Raw genomic sequence first — 5,456 nt, forward strand, 5'->3', positions numbered from 1 at the left:
CTGGTTGGGTTTGGTAATCACATATATCAGCACCGGTGTACATGTTGCGCCTTACTAGCAGGATATTCAATTTAAATTGGCAATTGATGTTACAGGAATGGAAGCGGCAAATTGTCCGGGCATGTTCAATATCTGAAGATTTATGACTTTATACTTTAAACAAAGCGATCCTTAAAGACTGAGGACAAAGTATTTAATATAAAGTGACAAGTCCTTTATTAAATCTAAGGAGGACAAAGAAGAAAATAGCTTTAGCTGCATTGAGCACTTCAATTTTTATAGCTTATATAATGTTTTTCTTCCATAAAGGTAGTAAATCAGAACTTTCTTAAACACTTTGAAAGATGGATCTTGTTTGGAAAGATCATGAATGTCTGTAGGGTTGCCAAAGTGAAAAATTATTTATGTTTATGTTGGTGGTAGATAAGGTGGGACAGCTTTAACCACAATGCTGTTCAATAAATGTTATATATATATATATATATATATATATATATATATATATATATATATATATATATATATATATNATATATATATATATATATATTATTTGATAGCTCATATAATGTCTTCTTTTTTAGGAAGATCTTGTGGTAAAGTAGAACTGGTTTAAACAAAGAAAGATAGATCTCTTTTGGAAATATCACGACAATCTGCAATAATTGCCAAAGTGGTAGAACTCATTTACATTGGTGGAATATAAGGTAGGATGTGAATGAGTAGATCAACAATACTGTCGACAGAAAAAGAAAATGAAAGATTGATTTTCTTTTTTTTTGAGAATGGTAACATTTGTATTTTAAAAAAAAATGCACTAAGGCAGTGCATAACCATATGTACAGGGAATAGTAGATCAATCTTGATCTAACTAATTACAAAAAGCCTAACATGTCTACCAGAGATTCTGTATCCTCTACTAGACTTTCTGTACACCAAAAATGAAATAGAAGAATACAGTCCATCTTGACATCCTGAACGGATTTGTATCTGTCTTCAAAAACTCTTGAGTTTCTCTCCTTCCATACTGTCCACCATGTGCATGCCGGTATCAGTCTCCGCCATGTCTTTTGACTCGCTGAGTCTCCAATGTTGTTCCAAGATTTTAGTAACTCAACAGTAGTAGCTGGTATAGACCATCTTAGCCCAACAATGTTAAGAAACAATTGCCACAGTTGACTAGTAATAGGGCAGTGAAGGAATAAGTGGCTGTTCGTTTCCAATTCTCTGCCACATAAAAGACAACTAGAGCAAAGTTGGAATCCCCTCCTTTTCAGGTTCTCTTGAGACATCTAGAGCAAAGTTGAAAGATTGAATTTGATGATGGAAGTTGAAAGGTATGTGCCTGCTTCAATTATGTGCAGTTTGGATTTGCATCTCTTTAACATTGGTCCAATGAGGAAGAAATTGAAGGTTTGTTCCTCTAATTAGCTTTGTTCTTTGATTTTCCCGCTAAGTTCTTCCTTTGTGGAGCATATTCTTGATACTTTAACTGATGTCACTTTAATGTTGAGACTTATGAAAAGAAAAAGAAAAAGTCATTTTGTGTTGAAACAAATTAGAGTATCCCAGTACAGTTGTTACCTCTCTGAGGTTATCAAGTCCTCTTGCAATATTAGATGTGAAAAATTTGAAGGCAGGAGGTTGAGAAAACCTGCAACTCTCTCTCTCACTCTCTCTGATTCATGATCCCATGACTTCTACAAGCAATTGGTTTGTTCATGTAAGTACATGATCATCTCATCTAGAAGCTTAAGCTGCTTGAGAGAGCACACTTTTATTTGCTTAATTATATTCTCAACACGTAAGTGGCTGTTCGTTTCCAATTCTCTGCCACATAAAAGACATCTAGAGCAAAGCTCCTTTTCAGGTTTTCTTGAGACATCTAGAGCAAAGTTGAAAGGTTGAATTTGATGATGAAAGTTGAAAGGTATGTGCCTGCTTCAATTATGTGCAGTTTGGATTTGCATCTCTTTAACATTGGTCCAATGAGGAAGAAATTGAAGGTGAAAGGTATGTGCCTGCTTCAATTATGTGCAGTTTGGATTTGCATCTCTTTAACATTGGTCCAATGAGGAAGAAATTGAAGGTTTGTTCCTCTAATTAGCTTTGTTCTTTGATTTTCCCGCTAAGTTTTTCTTTTGTGGAGCATATTCTTGATATTTTAACTGATGTCACTTTAATGTTGAGACTTATGAAAAGAAAAAGAAAGAGTCATTTTGTGTTGAAACAAATTAGAGTATCACAGTACAGTTGTTACCTCTCTGAGGTTATCAAGGCCTCTTGCAATATTAGATGTGATAAATTTGAAGGCAGGAGGTTGAGAAAACCTGCAACTCTCTCTTACTCTGATTCATGATCCCATGACTTCTACAAGCAATTGGTTTGTTCATGTAAGTACATGATCATCTCATCTAGAAGCTTAAGAGCACACTTTTATTTGTTTAATTATATTCTCAACACGCCCCTCACGTGCGGGCCCTCTCAAAAGACAGCAATGACAATGAAAAAGGATAGGTATGTATTTGAAAAACAAAAACAAAATAAAAATAAGAGGGCAGATACAAAAGCTGTCACAGATCTCCATATTAAAGGAAAAATAGACGTATAGGGAAGTAAGCGACTAATGAAAAAGAAGCATGCAGGGAAGATCTCGAGAGTGTGAGGGAGCAAGTCTTATAGCCCGTTTGGCCAAGCTGCAAAAATCAGCTTATTTTGAGAAGTGCTTTTTTTCAAAAGTGCTTTTCTCAAAAGTACTTTTGGCGAGAAGCAGTTTGTGTTTGGCTAATTAGTTTGAAAAGCACTTCTGAGCAGCAATTAGTGTTTGACCAAGCTTTAAAAAACTGCTTCTAAGTACTGCTTCTAAGTGTATTTTTCTCAAAAGTGCTTCTCAAAAAAGTGCTTTTGGAGAGAAGCTACTTTTTTCTGTTTCTCCAAAACTGCTTCCGCTTCTCCTCAAAAGCACTTTTTTTCTTTCCAAAAGCTTGGCCAAACACCTCAATTTTTGGCCAAAAGTGCTTTTGGCAAAAAAAAAAAAGCACTTTTGGCCAAAAAGAAGCTTGGCCAAACATGCTATTAATTAGGTTTTCTAAATGACTTCCTCTGTATTTTCTCTTTCTTGCTGGTTGTTCATTCTCTGAGTTGCAAAATGTTGAGTCCTTTATCTTGTAGTATTGCAGGTAAATGCAATTATTACTTAATAATTCTTGAAGTATTGCAGGAAACTCTTATTTTTTTCTGAATGTTGTTAATGGTGCTCTTGAGGCGTGTTTAAGACCTAAAGCTAGTTGCAGCGCAGGTGTGTGCTGGCTTTAGTGGAGTTTTAGTACAGGCATCATGATGCTCAAGCGTGTGTCTTATCATTGGCTCAAACTTGAGGGTGTAACACTGAATATTCAATGTGACTGGCAAAATGATTTAATAATTGTTTAGGAAATCTTAAGAATACGTCAGTGATTAAGAACAGGATGTTAAAAACTTTCTATGAAAAACCTCTTTTTAAACAAGTTATAAGAAAAGTAGTCAGTGAATTTGAAAACAAAATAAAAAATGGCATTTACATCTGTATTATAAATATAAAGTACTCTTTGCACTTGGGGAAGGTGGAGTTGGAAAATCCACCAGAAGCACTCACTTAAGGATTCATGCCTGCATCATCTGGACAATTTGGAAGGACAGACATCAGCACTGCTTTGATGGGATTCAACTCGCTACCACAAATTAAAAGCTAGATGTTTGACTAACATTTCTGCTTGATGTATTCTGAGTAAGGTAAAGTTTTGAAGTTTTTTTGGACTTTCTAAGGTTCAATTTTTGCCTGGAGATACGTAATTTTTTATAGGAGCTAGCCTCTTTTGTTGTAATATTTGCATCTTCTGTATCTTATGAATGAAAGCTTTACCTGATTAAAAAGGATACTTTTTGAATCTGATTGACATTGTTGTTTGTAAATATAAGCTTAATTGTAACTTTTTAAGTTTCTTTTTCCATTTCTGTTCATGTCGCTTATTCAAATAGAAAATGGTTTTATGAAACCAGTAATGTTGGGTTAACATTTGTCATGCCTGTTTCTGAATTTTTGCACTGTCTATTTGGCAACTCATAAAACAATTAGATTTTACATCACCCAAGAAAAAAGAGGGGAACATTTTACAATTGTCTTGCTTCTCTTCTTTGGAAGTGCTTTTATGTTGTACTTTGTTTATTATTCAAATTCAGACTCTTCTTTTTCTTGCCCTTACTCTGTACCTCTTCATGCTTCTGATTATGTGTATGCGTCGCATATCCTACTGCTGTTGCCTTGATGATTATAACAAGCTGCATCTTAATGATTTGAGGATGACATTTCACTTATATGACATGGTCCTTGTACATTTTTGTATTCTTGTTTATTATTCTATAAGCAATATTTATTTTAGGTGTCATTAGCTTTTATCTTTTGCTCACTGCTTGAGCTTGTGGTTAGGAAGTTCTCTCCTTGTTTTTGCCATGTAGCTGCAGTGAAGGCCTTTTGTTTTCTGCATCATGGGGACTTGGAGAAACATGCTGATAGACGTTGGTGGATGATGGCAACGACATTCTTTAAGGTAGGTGTATATGATAACTACCACAACCCCGATCACCTTCCCCTTTTTTCCCCTCCCGCAAGATAAAATGATGTGAATCCTGATTCTGTTAGGTGATTATACACAGCATAATCTAGCAATCATATATGCTAGTTTTTATCATGCATAAATGCAAGAGGTTATCGGAGAGGAAAAAAAGATGACAGTTCAAATGTGTGTGATCTCCCCTGCTATTCTGGCTATTCAGAGCCTCCCTGTAAAACGCACAAAACATGACTGGATTAATACAGGGCCAATGATGTTCTAAATGCTAGTAACATGGCCATTAAGAAGATCTGGTTGATGATCCCTGCAGTTATTTTTTGGTGTTTGTGGAATGAAAGGAATAGTAGATGGTTTGATGGGATCTCAACTCAAATCACTCTCTCAAAGCTAGATGCCTGCTCAATCTTTTTTGTTAGACTAAGATAGCTACTGCAATTAGTTCTGATCAACTTTTGGACTGTTAGTTCCCTTGTCTTAGATTGACATACTGTAAAGGGACTAGTTTTTTCTTTTATTTTCGCATCTGATCTTTTGTAACTATGCATCTTCTTGATGCTTTTGATAATAACATCTTACTTGATAAAAAAAAAAAAAAGCTGTCGGTTTTAATCTATGGCCTGTGTGACTAGTAGTTGGTCTTGGTTTGAGTAGTTATGGTCCAGTTGCTTAATTGTTTGGTCATAGATTTAGAGATATCAAACACAATGTTTAATTTTAAAAAAAGAGGAGGAAAGCAACAATAAAGGAAAGTGACTTAGCATTCCTGGGTTGTAACTTGTAACAAGGAAGAGGCTTTTAAAATCAGTTTCCATTATACGTAAACTTATCCCCATTATTGTGATTGCG

The 5,456-nt window shown here is 35.0% G+C and overlaps 1 long non-coding RNA gene across 1 annotated transcript; it reads left to right on the forward strand.

Annotated features, from left to right (window-relative positions):
• Nucleotides 3,003-5,228, forward strand: LOC109229133. Its single transcript, XR_002068511.1, has 3 exons — nucleotides 3,003-3,771; nucleotides 4,495-4,586; nucleotides 4,679-5,228. It is a non-coding gene; the product is annotated as an uncharacterized LOC109229133 (long non-coding RNA).

Source organism: Nicotiana attenuata, chromosome 7 (assembly GCF_001879085.1).
Source record: "Nicotiana attenuata strain UT chromosome 7, NIATTr2, whole genome shotgun sequence".
NCBI classification, from domain to species: domain Eukaryota; kingdom Viridiplantae; phylum Streptophyta; class Magnoliopsida; order Solanales; family Solanaceae; genus Nicotiana; species Nicotiana attenuata.